We start from the raw sequence: 14001 nt of genomic DNA, 5'->3' as shown, positions 1-14001 counted from the left end.
GTGAATGTGAATATTTTACCCTGTATATACCCCTTCAGAAGAACGTATCTATCTTCAGTATCCAGTAACATATCTTTACAGGTGAAGGGGACTTTTTTATTGATGATGATGGCGACACCCTTCGATCTCTTAAGGGGTGTTGAAGAATTGTACCATTTCGTGAAGCTTTTATTTTTTGTTAATGGGGTATAGTTTTTTTTGAAGTGGGTTTCTTGTAGAAATGTTATGTCTATTTTCTCCTTTTCTAAGAATTGGAGTATTTGCAGTCTCTTACCAGGGACATTGATGCCTTATACATTGTACGTAGCTATTTTAAGGTCAGCCATTATTTAAATAGTACATATAGTTTGTTATGATAGTAAAATTCAGCAGAGACAGAACAGAAGTAACAATAACAAAAATTAAACACATCTTAAACAATTGGGTGAACGTATGATTGTTGGTATATTTGTATATATCCAACGCAAATATGCTGCCGGTGGAGATCTATTGGAAATCATTCCAATCTCAACCGGGGTTTATAGCATAAATCAAATTTCCCGGGGGGGGGGGGGGGGGGAGGGGGCTGGGGGGGTATCTAAACCTGAAGAGGTTTGCATAGCCAGAGAGATCATTTACATTTTAGAACCAAGTTCTTCCAGCAAGTCTAAAGAATTATAATAAACATACAGATATAACAATATCAATTACATTTCGCAAAAGGATATTTGAAGTAATTTTCTATCTTCTTCATCTTTTCGGAGTTTTCCCAGCTTCCAGATCGGTCTTTTTCATCTTCTTTGTTTTCTTCGGGGTAGCCGTTTCCCAGTTATCCTGTTTTGGGAGTTGTGGGAAATTGAATTCGTCTTCTGGGCGAGTCCAGTCTGGTATTTGTAGATGAGAGAGGTCTAATTTATTGAGAACAAATTCCAAGTCTTCTGGTGTTTTGATGGTCAGTGTTTTATTTTGGAGAGATATAGCAAGGCCAAAGGGGAACATCCACCTGTATAGAATGTTTCTCTCTCTTAGTGTTTTGGTTAGGGGTTGTAATTGCCGTCTTAGGTCCAAAGTCAGTTTGGAGAGGTCTTGGAATATGACAATTTCGCATTCCTCGTATTCTATTTTCCTCGCATATCTCGCTTTGTGTAATATTTCCTCTTTCAATCTGAAGCTTTGTAAGCAACAAAGAATGTCTCTTGGTTTGTCCGGTCCAACCGATCTGGGTCTAAAAACCCAGTGAGCTCTTTCAAGACCTACTTCGGTATTTCCTTCCTTCCCCAGGAGTTCGTTGAATATATGTGTGAGTACATTGGTGATTTCTTTGTCTGCGACTGTTTCGGGGACCCCTCTTATTCTTAGATTATTTCTTCTGGACCTATTTTCAAGGTCGTCTATTTGTAACCTTTGTAAATATGATTCTTTTTGTTTATCAATGAGTATCTCAGACATTCTTTCGGCATGTGAGATGACTTGGGTACACGTGTCCTCCAGTGATTGTATCCTGGTAAAGGCTTGTTTGACGTCGTTCCTCATTTCCGATATTTCCTCTTTTACTGTCTGGGTGAATTCTTTGAATAGTCCCCTTATGCAGTCTGTTGTAGGTAGTGCTTTTATATATTCCTTGAGGTCAGAGCATCATGTGTCGTTGGTTGTTCTTCATCACTGTCTGACCAGCTTGAAATGGTGAAATTATCTTTAGTTTTATCTTTCCTTTCCGATCTAGCGCTGTGATTTTCCTCGAAGGTCAGCTTTTTACTGGTGATTTCCATCTCTTGTCCTTTTTTGGGTGTTTTACCAGTCCTGGCTTGTTCTTCATTTGGACCTTTCATGGGTTTCCCCATTGTGATCTGTATTCCCCTTATTCAACTTGCTGGAAGAAGGTATTGTGAGATTAGGGCATTCCAGGAGTCCTATAGCAACGCATGACCTGGGTTTCTTTTAGGTAAAGTCCTTCGGAGCTGTCGTTTATTAGGTTCTAAATGTTGTTTTGTGCAATTAGAATGTATTTTAATTCAAATCCTGAGTGCGGTATTACACTGGCATCCAGATGTTCGGTTTATGTAGATAGTCGGTCGAGCGGGGGAGGAGCCTTGCTATTTCTTGTTATTTAAGGTTATAGATCTATGTATGAATGTTCATATTCAGGCGCGTTCAGATACTGCTAGGCCTTTATGTTTATGCAAGGGGTTTTGTTCCTGTTGGATGGCATTCACTTTGCTCTTATATTGAGCTGAGTCCTTTGTTTCAGGAGGGTAGGCACTTCCTGTCCAACTGACTGCTTTTTTTTTTTCCTCCCCCACTCTCTTTGCTCCCTCTTTCTCAACAAATCTAGTCCCCGGCTTCAACGGCGCCGCTAGGCCGCAACCGCAAATGTCGTCGCCCTATCTTCTGACTCACCGGTACTGGGTCCTGCGGGTCAGCGGCGCTGTTTAGTGTCTCTTGTGGAGCAGATGCGGCTGGTGGCACGCTTCCTCTCCTGTTCCTCTGTTCCGGAACTGGGCCGGCCTGAAATCTAGGCCGCGGCCTGAAATCTAGGCCGCGGCCTCAAAGGCGGCGCAAGGCCGCGATGGTAAAAGTCCGCTCACCGGATCCAATCTCCCGGCTCTGAGTCTCACGGGTCGGCGGCCCCAGCAAGTGTTTTATACTGTGTGGGGGCGAATGTTTAATCAGGGGATATGGGCTATTTGCTCCCGAATCCCTAGAGCCCCGACAAAGCGCGTCCTCTCTGCCTCAGCGCTAGCCACGCCCCCCTGCACACTTTACTTTTATATGTATTGATGGTGCATGTAATTCTGTCGATGCTGAGAACGGATATATGGACGCATACCTGCCAACCGCCAATGGTGAAGAGGGACCGCCCATGAGGAGCACAGAATGCTTTACTGTCAAGTCACTTCTCTAATGCCGCAAAATCCCGGTCCATACAAACCCAGTGCCCTCTGTGCCCCACACACCTTCATAGTGTGTCACCCTCATAGTGTGCCACCTTCTTTGTGTGGCACACTGTAATAGTGTCCCCACACAGTATAATGCCCACTCAGTGGCCCTCACACAGTATAATGCCCACTCAGTGCCCCCTCACACAGTATAATGCCCACTCAGTGCCCCTCACACAGTATAATGCCCACTCAGTGCCCCCTCACACAGTATAATGCCCACTCAGTGCCCCTCACACAGTATAATGCCCACTCAGTGGCCCTCACACAGTATAATGCCCACTCAGTGCCCCCTCACACAGTATAATGCCCACTCAGTGCCCCTCACACAGTATAATGCCCACTCAGTGCCCCCTCACACAGTATAATGCCCACTCAGTGCCCCCTCACACAGTATAATGCCCACTCAGTGCCCCCTCACACAGTATAATGCCCACTCAGTGCCCCTCACACAGTATAATGCCCACTCAGTGCCCCCTCACACAGTATAATGCCCTCGTAGCCCCTGTAACATACAGTATAATAAATCTATAGTGACTCCCACACTGTATAATGCCTCCAAAGTGCCCCCCACACCCCACACGCAATATAATCATACCTGCCAACCGTCCCGGATTTTGGTACTGTCCCGGGCGGTCGGCGGCATGTCCCAGTTTCACCTGAATCTGCATTATACCATGTGGGGGCAGCTATGGGTTCATTATACTGTGTGCGGGCTTCTATGGGGACATTGTATTGTGTGGGGGGTTCTATGGGGACATTATATTGTGTGGGGGGTTCTATGGGGACATTATATTGTGTGGGCTGAACTGGTAGTATGGACGGGTATTGGGCGGAGTTAGGGGCGTGGCTTAACATGGAAAAAATGTGCCATCTTAGCAATACTTGAAATTTTGCAAGTATGGTATAATGCCCCCACAGTATAATGCCCCCATATTGCCTCCAAACGCACACGCACGCACGCACACACACTAATGCCCCCATAGGGCCCCCTACAGTATAATGCCCTCATAGAGTCCCCACACACAGTATAATGACCCCACACACAGTATAATGACCCCACACACAGTATAATGACCCCATAGAGTCCCCACACACAGTATAATGACCCCATAGAGTCCCCACACACAGTATAATGCCCCCATAGTGCTACTATGGTCGTGTACTGGATCGTACCCGGCTCTTCCCGACACCCCTGGTGGCGGTGGGTATCGGGGTAATAATGGGGGTTAGTGTTAGCCTCTTCATGTCTAGCATTAAGCCCCACCTTAGTAATGGGCGCTGCCAATCAGCCGGCAGCTACTAATACGAAATAAAAAAAGAAATACAAAGACATAGAAAAAACAGGTTTATTGATAATAAAAAAAAGGCGTCATAGAAGTCGTCCTCGAATCCGACGTAGTCCAACGACCAAACCTGTAAAAAAACACAACCACAAAAAAAAAACATTAGTGAGGCCCTGTTCACATCATCGCTGCCATTCCGTCAGAGGTTTCTGTCGGGTAACCCCTCCACGGAACGGCAAACTAAAACCTCAGATTTAGTTTCCCTCACCATTGATCCCCATGGTGACGGAAACGTTACTAAAGGTTTTCGTTTGGCTCAGTTGTGACAGGGTTTCGTTGTCTTGACGGAATCAATAGCGCAGTCGACTGTGCTATTGGTTGCGTCAACAACAACGGAACCCTGTCAAAACGTTGGCAAACGGAAACCTTTAGCAACGTTTCCATCACCATGGTGATCAATGGTGAGGGAAACGAAATCTGAGGTTTTAGTTTGCTGTTCCGTGGAGGGGTTACCCGACAGAAACCTCTGACGGAACCCCTCAAAGGAAGGGCAACGCTGATGTGAACAGGGCCTAAGGCATATGGTAGGCTTAGATACAGAGCCTATGTGCATGTGTGATACTGTTTGTTGGATCCTGTATCTAAGCCCAAGGTGGTCACATGGTAGGCTTAAAAAGGATAGTCCAGTTCCTAAACATTGATGGCCTATCCCCAGGATAGGCCAACACAAGCTTAAGGGTCGGGGTCCAACTCCCAGGACTCTCACCCATCAGCTGTTTTGAAGGGGGTGCAGCCGCTCGTACAATCGCTGCTTCCCCTTCATTTCCCTCACTTGCTCACACTGTGAATTGCTGTCACGTCCGTGTCGGCGATTCAGTGTGAAAAAGTGACCAGAATGAAGGTGAAGTAGCGCTTGTACGATCTCTGCACCCCCTTCAAAACATCTGATTGGCGAGGGTACCGGGAGTCAGACCCCGACCGATCAGTTCCAGCAGACAGTGGTATTAAACTTACCCTCCTCTTCGGCTGCAGCGGAGGTCCTGACTCCATCCAGGGTCGGGATGTTGTGCGCAGCGCATAGCGTACTGACGTCAGGACCGCCGCTACGCTCAGGAAGGAGGAATGTAAGTACTGTCAGTTACTATAGTAACGGGTTTAGTTTATTACATAGGCCCCGATTACTATAGTAACTTTTCATTGATGTGGTGCGGGGGGGGGGGGCCGCTGCGACCCCTATAGTTATTCCACTGCCCCCAATTAATGCTTTGGTCGACCCAATGACTCTAGTTGTAGAGGGTAGGGCAGGGTTAAATGATGGTTGTCAGGAACAAGCTCCTGTAATGAGCAGATTACGGGTATATGGCAATTTAAAGAGGGATTGTAGGTCTGTGTTGTGTGGTCATGAAAATAGGGAGAGGGTCAGCCAGGATTGCTGATTGTTTCCTGGAGAACCTCTGAGTATCCAGGTTTACACTCCACGGAGGCCTGTACTGCCGTATACAGGGGAGAGGTCATGACGATAGATATAGGATAAAGACATGCATGACCTCTGCGTGTTCCGTGCAGTCACGTGACCTGTAACATGTCTTATATTACCAGCGTCATAAGAAGAGCTCAGAGATGTGGAGAGAAGTGAAATTAAGGAGCTTCTAGAGCTGCATTACCGACTGTCCGGCAGCTCATCAGGGATCGGTACTGATATAATCCGTGCTTCTCGTGGAATTGTAGAATAAATAATTTCCTGATGATTCTGTAGAAATTAGTCTGAATGTGACATAGTCCTGCGATGGCGAACCCGACCAATGAAGGAACAGGAGAAGCCGCCATCGCAGACGTCAATTAACAGAGGAGCCACTTACACGGCCTGGACAGGAGATGCCGCCATAGCAGACGCCAATGAACAGAGGAGCCATGTACACGGCCTGGACAGGAGACTCCACCATATTAGACGCCAATGAACAAAGGAGCCATGTACATGGCCTGGACAGGAGATGCCGCCATAGCAGACGCCAATGAACAGAGGAGCCATGTACACGGCCTGGACAGAAGACGCCACCATAGTAGATGCCAATGAACAGAGGAGCCATGTACACGGCCTGGACAGAAGACGCAGCCATAGTAGATGCCAATGAACAGAGGAGCCATGTACACGGCCTGGACAGGAGACGCAGCCATAGTAAACGCCAATGAACAGAGAAGCCATGTACACGGCCTGGACAGGAGACGCAGCCATAGTAGATGCCAATGAACAGAGGAGCCATGTACATGGAATGGACAGAAGATGCCACCATAGTAGACGCCAATGAACAGAGGAGCCATGTACACGGCCTGGACAGGAGACTCCGCCATAGTAGACGCCAATGAACAGAGGAGCCATGTACACTGCCTGGACAGGAGACTCCGCCATAGTAGACACCAATGAACAGAGGAGCCATGTACACGGCCTGGACAGAAGACGCAGCCATAGTAGATGCCAATGAACAGGGGAGCCATGTACACGGCCTGGACAGAAGACGCCACCATAGTAGATGCCAATGAACAGAGGAGCCATGTACACGGCCTGGACAGAAGACGCAGCCATAGTAGATGCCAATAAACAGAGGAGCCATGTACACGGCCTGGACAGGAGACGCAGCCATAGTAAACGCCAATGAACAGAGAAGCCATGTACACGGCCTGGACAGGAGACGCAGCCATAGTAGATGCCAATGAACAGAGGAGCCATGTACATGGAATGGACAGAAGATGCCACCATAGTAGACGCCAATGAACAGAGGAGCCATGTACACGGCCTGGACAGGAGACTCCGCCATAGTAGACGCCAATGAACAGAGGAGCCATGTACACGGCCTGGACAGAAGACGCAGCCATAGTAGATGCCAATGAACAGGGGAGCCATGTACACGGCCTGGACAGGAGATGACGCCATAGCAGATGCAATGAACAGAGGAGCCATGTACACGGCCTGGATGGGAGACGCCGCCATAGCAGACACCAATGAAGAGAGGAGCCACGTACACGGCCTGGAGAGACGCCGCCATAGTAGACGCCAATGAACAGAGAAGCCATGTACACGGCCTGGACAAAAGACGTAGCCATAGTAGACGCCAATGAACAGAGGAGCCATGTACACGGCCTGGACAGAAGACGCAGCCATAGTAGATGCCAATGAACAGAGGAGCCATGTACACGGCCTGGACAGGAGACGCAGCCATAGTAAACGCCAATGAACAGAGAAGCCATGTACACGGCCTGGACAGGAGACGCAGCCATAGTAGATGCCAATGAACAGAGGAGCCATGTACATGGAATGGACAGAAGATGCCACCATAGTAGACGCCAATGAACAGAGAAGCCATGTACACGGCCTGGACAAAAGACGTCGCCATAGTAGACGCCAATGAACAGAGGAGCCATGTACACGGCCTGGACAGGAGACTCCGCCATAGTAGACGCCAATGAACAGAGGAGCCATGTACACGGCCTGGACAGAAGACGCCACCATAGTAGATGCCAATGAACAGAGGAGCCATGTACACGGCCTGGACAGAAGACGCAGCCATAGTAGATGCCAATGAACAGAGGAGCCATGTACACGGCCTGGACAGGAGACGCAGCCATAGTAAACGCCAATGAACAGAGAAGCCATGTACACGGCCTGGACAGGAGACGCAGCCATAGTAGATGCCAATGAACAGAGGAGCCATGTACATGGAATGGACAGAAGATGCCACCATAGTAGACGCCAATGAACAGAGGAGCCATGTACACGGCCTGGACAGGAGACTCCGCCATAGTAGACGCCAATGAACAGAGGAGCCATGTACACTGCCTGGACAGGAGACTCCGCCATAGTAGACACCAATGAACAGAGGAGCCATGTACACGGCCTGGACAGAAGACGCAGCCATAGTAGATGCCAATGAACAGGGGAGCCATGTACACGGCCTGGACAGGAGATGACGCCATAGCAGATGCAATGAACAGAGGAGCCATGTACACGGCCTGGATGGGAGACGCCGCCATAGCAGACACCAATGAAGAGAGGAGCCACGTACACGGCCTGGAGAGACGCCGCCATAGTAGACGCCAATGAACAGAGAAGCCATGTACACGGCCTGGACAAAAGACGTCGCCATAGTAGACGCCAATGAACAGAGGAGCCATGTACATGGCCTGGACAGGAGACTCCGCCATAGTAGACGCCAATGAACAGAGGAGCCATGTACACGGCCTGGACAGAAGACGCAGCCATAGTAGATGCCAATGAACAGGGGAGCCATGTACATGGCCTGGACAGGAGATGACGCCATAGCAGATGCCAATGAACAGAGGAGCCATGTACACGGCCTGGATGGGAGACGCCGCCATAGCAGACACCAATGAAGAGAGGAGCCACGTACACGGCCTGGAGAGACGCCGCCATAGTAGACGCCAATGAACAGAGAAGCCATGTACACGGCCTGGACAAAAGACGTAGCCATAGTAGACGCCAATGAACAGAGGAGCCATGTACACGGCCTGGACAGGAGACGCCGCCATAGTAGACGCCAATGAACAGAGGAGCCACGTACACGGCCTGGACAGAAGATGGCGCCATAGCAGACGCCAATGAACAGAGGAGCCATGTACAGGGCTTGGACAGTAGACGCCGCCATAGCAGACGCCAATCAACAGAGGCCTGGAGAGACGCCGCGATAATAGACGCCAATGAACATGGGAGCCACGTACACGGCCTGGAGAGGAGACGCCGCCATAGTAGACACTAATGAGCAGAGGAGCCATGTACACGGCCTGGGCAGGAGACGCCGCCATAGCAGACGCCAATGAACAGAGGAGCCACATACACGGCCTGGACATTACAGGGACGATGATCTACCTAAATGGAGAACACCAGAAACAAACAGATCCCTAAATACATTAGTAACCATGTATCATACCTAGTGCATCATATCTATAGGGACCTTAGCATAACAGCCCATAATAAACATGGTGGTAACGGTGGCACCCGCTGATAACTAGCAAAACCTAAAAATTGGAGTCTGACACACCAGAGTGAAATGTAAAACCATATAACTTTATTGAAACAATAAAATAACACACATTTAAAAACAGAGATGATTTCCACAGTGCGGAAAGACAAGCAGATTAGTACAAAGGGCATAGGTAATCCTAATGCCACAGTGTAGCCCCAAGCAGTCAAAATTACAACATGTTGAAACAATAAACCGTGTTATACAGATGATAAATGACGAGGTAAGAGGACCTGCTCAGCAAGCAAGTAAATAAACTCTCTTAAAGATCACTATAAGATCAGACAGATGGTAGACTCCAATTTTTAGGTTTTGCTAATTACAGGGACGATGGAAGGACATGGGGGAGATGAGGGCACGCTGGGCCAGACCCCGGGAATTAACCCTTCCTTCTTCACTCCTAGTTGTGGAGCTTTATCTCATAGAAGTCCTGAGAGTTTAACGGATATACGGAGGAAGGAATCGATCAATCAATCAATCAATCATTCCTTCACTATCAGGGAGAAGAGGAGGTGGATTATTAGCAGACAGCCGCCATTACTCGTCCAGCTCTGTCTCCTCATTTCTTTGAAGATATAAAGGAATGTGGTAAAGTGTCAATTAACCCTGCGCTTCTTTCCGGCAGATGGCAGCAATACTGTGATCCCCGAAATGTGACCAGCTCAAGCAGGGCCGGCCTTAGGTTGGATGGCGCCCTGTGCGGGACTCTCTATTGCCGCCCCCTACACAAACCAAAAATTAACCACATATATAAACACGCACATACTGGAACATATATACTGTACATAAATAAAGACAGATATTTAGATATACAGGCAAATATACATTCACACATTCTGGAAAATATACATACATACATACAGGTAAATGTATAGACATACAGACACATACACAGGCAGGAACATATACAAAAACATAAAAGACACATATATAAAGCACAAAGGCAAATTCACAAACAGACCGATATATACCCACACAGGCACATATATACCCACACCTGCAGTCCCATGGAACACCACAGATAACACAGTGATAACTCTGAGTACAGATAATGTCGTAGTTGATGACTATACCCACAGGCACATAGAAACACACGCAGAGGCATATATATATATATATATATACATATGCATACACACTAGTATATGTATGTATATCTTGCAGTGCACTTCCAAACGGGAGATAAACTTTAAAAATATTATTCCCATTAATTGCGATGAATCGGTTAAACTTTTATAGATTACTATATAAAAAAAATGTGGTGTTTCCCTTAAGGACAGCAGAGTATATAAGGGGCAGCAGGGTATATAAGGGGCAAGAGTACATAATGGGCAGTAGGGTATATAGGGGCAGCAGGGTATATAAGGGGCAGCAGGGCATATAAGGGGCAGCAGGGTATATAATGGGCAGCAGGGTATATAACGGGGCAAGAGTACATAAGGGGCAGTAGGGTATATAGGGGGCTGCAGGGTATATAAGGGGCAGCAGAGTATATAAGGGGCAGAAAGGTATATAAGGGGCAGCAAGGTTTATAAGGGGCAACAATATTTATAGGGGGCAGCAGGGTATACAGGTGGCAGCAGGGTATATAAGGGGCAGCAGGGTAAATAGGGTGCAATCGGATTTATAGTGGGCAGCAGGTTATACAGGTGGCAGCAGGGTATATAAGGGGCAGCAGGGAGTATAAGGGGCAACAGGTTATATAGGAGCCAGAAGGGTATATAAGGGGCAGCAGGGTATATAAGGGGCAGCAGGGTATATAGGGGGCAGCACAGATATCTTCATTTTATCTTTTCTACTTTGATATTGAACACACACGTTTACAAAGAGACATAAATACATGCAGACACATATATACACATACAAACACAGAGACATACTGTATACACACAGAGACACATACTGTATACACACACATATACACACATACTGTATACACACACAGAGACACATACTGTATACATACACACAGAGACACATACTGTATACACACAGAGACACATACCATCTCTCCTTGCTGAACAGGATCACAGGTTTCCTGCAGGATTGGCTGTGGGCGGAGCTTCCTTCTCCGCACTTATTTACTCCGTGTGTGTAACTAGGAGCAGAGGACAGAGCAGAGCACAGCTCAGTGGCGCCCTCTACATGCTGGGAGGGTGCAGCGCCCTGCGCACTCGCAAAGGTCGCACACCCCTATGGCCGGCCCTGAGCTCAAGAGCCAATTAACAGTTAGCTCTTGTGTCATAGAAATATTACCATGAAGCAATAATGTGATTGGTTGATTGCGGCTATAGAAGTAAAATAATGACCTCCCATCGGAGATTGTTTTTTCAGGATATACAGATCCTTAGTACAGAGCCATAAGGGTCTCCATACACTGCAGCACAGGCCACATCGGACATGATACATATGAGATATTCTCCCCTAGAAGTAATGATTCCTTATACCTCAGTACATACAGCGTCCGATGGAGCAGCCATCGTATCTATAGGGAATGGGACAGAAATCTCCATATGACGTCAGAGTAATAATGAGGCACAATAGAGGCCTCATTCACCTCTAAAGAAGACTTATTACAGCTTCGTACAAAACTGAGATTTAATACCGCCGTGTGCATAAGCCGTAGGGTAGTATTTAAAATAATAAAATAAAGGGGTCTCCAGAAGTTGGAAATTTATTAAAAATGGACAACGGTGCATTTATTGTAAAAAAAAAAAAAAAAAGACAAAACATTCTGTGCCGACCATTGATGTGTTGTCCCCATTGTTTACAATGCAGAGCAGATCATATGGACTCTATCGGTCATGCTCTGCCACGGTCCATCTCGTGTACGCAGCGTAACCCCGGCAGCCAGACTTCACTCATCTGCTCCGCCGGATATTCCCTGTGAGCAGAAAGGTAAAATGGTGGCAGTGAGGCCATGATGGTCCAGTAATGTCCGTCTACACCGCTATCAGTCAGGACATTGATAGAAATGGAAGCAGTGAGGCCATGATGGTCCAGTAATGTCTGTCTATGCTGCTATTAGTCAGGACATTGATAGAAATGGTGGCAGTGAGACCATGATGGTCCAGTAATGTCCGTCTATGTCGCTATTAGTCAGGACATTGGTAGAAATGGCGGCAGTGAGGCCATGATGGTCCAGTAATGTCTGTCTACGCCGCTATTAGTCAGGATATTGGTAGAAATGGCAGCAGTGAGGCCATGATGGTCCAGTAATGTCTGTCTACGCTGCTATTAGTTAGAACATTGGTAGAAATGGCGGCAGTGAGGCCATGATGGTCCAGTAATGTCCGTCTACGCCGCTATTAGTCAGGACATTGATAGAAATGGTGGCAGTGAGACCATGATGGTCCAGTTATGTCCGTCTACGCCGCTATTAGTCAGAACATTGGTAGAAATGGCGGCAGTGAGGCCATGATGGTCCAGTAATGTCCGTCTACGCCGCTATTAGTCAGGACATTGATAGAAATGGCGGCAGTGAGACCATGATGGTCCAGTAATGTCCGTCTACGCCGCTATTAGTCAGGACATTGATAGAAATGGCGGCAGTGAGACCATGATGGTCCAGTAATGTCCGTCTACGCTGCTATTAGTCAGGACATTGGTAGAAATGGCGGCAGTGAGGCCATGACGGTCCAGTAATGTCCATCTACGCTGCTATTAGTCAGGACATTGATAGAAATGGTGGCAGTGAGACCATGATGGTCCAGTAATGTCTGTCTACGCCGCTATTAGTCAGGACATTGGTAGAAATGGCGGCAGTGATACCATGATGGTCTAGTAATGTCCGTCTACGCTGCTATTAGTCAGGACATTGATAGAAATGGTGGCAGTGAGGCCATGATGGTCCAGTAATGTCCGTGTACGCCGCTATTAGTCAGGATATTGGTAGAAATGGCAGCAGTGAGGCCATGATGGTCCAGTAATGTCCGTCTACGCCGCTATTAGTCAGGACATTGATAGAAATGGTGGCAGTGAGACCATGATGGTCCAGTAATGTCCGTCTATGTCGCTATTAGTCAGGACATTGGTAGAAATGGCGGCAGTGAGGCCATGATGGTCCAGTAATGTCCGTCTACGCCGCTATTAGTCATGACTTAAGGTATGTTTGATGCTTCCGCTATCTACGACCTTACACCCCAAACCCCAATAAGAGACCACACATGAATTTTGGTGTAAAGGCCACAGCAGCCATTTATTAAACACACCTTTTTCTGATAAAAGAGCATAACCATAAACACATCATAACTCCATGATAACATCCTGCTCTATTTCCCAACTCCAGATAAAGGATCCTTGAAGGCACTTCAATCATTAAACTCCATCGTTTCCTTATTAGGTCTGGACCCCTTACCCTACAGCCGTTCTGCACCTGACCCGAGGGCACCAACCATGTCCAAGACCTCTCTCTCCCTTCCTGGGGACCCTGCCCATCAGGAATATATATGAGCTGGGTAACCACTCCCCAGCCCCTCCAATACTATCCCGGGTTAAATGCCCCGAGTTCTCTTGCAACAATCTCCATTGTTGCTTCTCCTTCTTACCATTCCGTGCCTCCAAAGACCCCTCCTCCTACCGCCATTGCTACTGTGACAAAACAAAATCCCAACCGACAAATTCCCATAAACAGGAGAAAATACTGGGAGGGCGGGCGGGACAAAACTTTCTCCTGTTGTCCAGCGGGAAAGAGGGCTGCCTTTTCCCCGCATGGACTTATATACTTTATTCTCCACCCACCACATATAGATACATTTTGCCCCCTGC

General features: G+C 47.6%; 1 protein-coding gene across 2 annotated transcripts in view; it reads right to left on the bottom strand.

Annotated features, from left to right (window-relative positions):
* Nucleotides 1-4251: 4251 nt before the first annotated feature.
* Nucleotides 4252-14001, bottom strand: part of LOC142741678 (uncharacterized) — an 87377-nt gene continuing 77627 nt past the window's right edge. The window contains exon 6 of one of the 2 annotated variants that reach the window (XM_075851024.1): nucleotides 4252-4331. The gene's annotated coding sequence lies outside the window, so the exon portion shown is untranslated. Of the gene's footprint in view, nucleotides 4332-11941; nucleotides 12119-14001 lie in introns of those variants that run through there. The other variant, XM_075851023.1, reaches the window with a different exon arrangement.

Source organism: Rhinoderma darwinii, chromosome 2, assembly GCF_050947455.1.
Source record: "Rhinoderma darwinii isolate aRhiDar2 chromosome 2, aRhiDar2.hap1, whole genome shotgun sequence".
In the NCBI taxonomy this organism is placed as follows: domain Eukaryota; kingdom Metazoa; phylum Chordata; class Amphibia; order Anura; family Rhinodermatidae; genus Rhinoderma; species Rhinoderma darwinii.
Note: the sequence above shows the minus strand (reverse complement) of the source record. Positions and strands in the feature narration are given on the sequence as shown.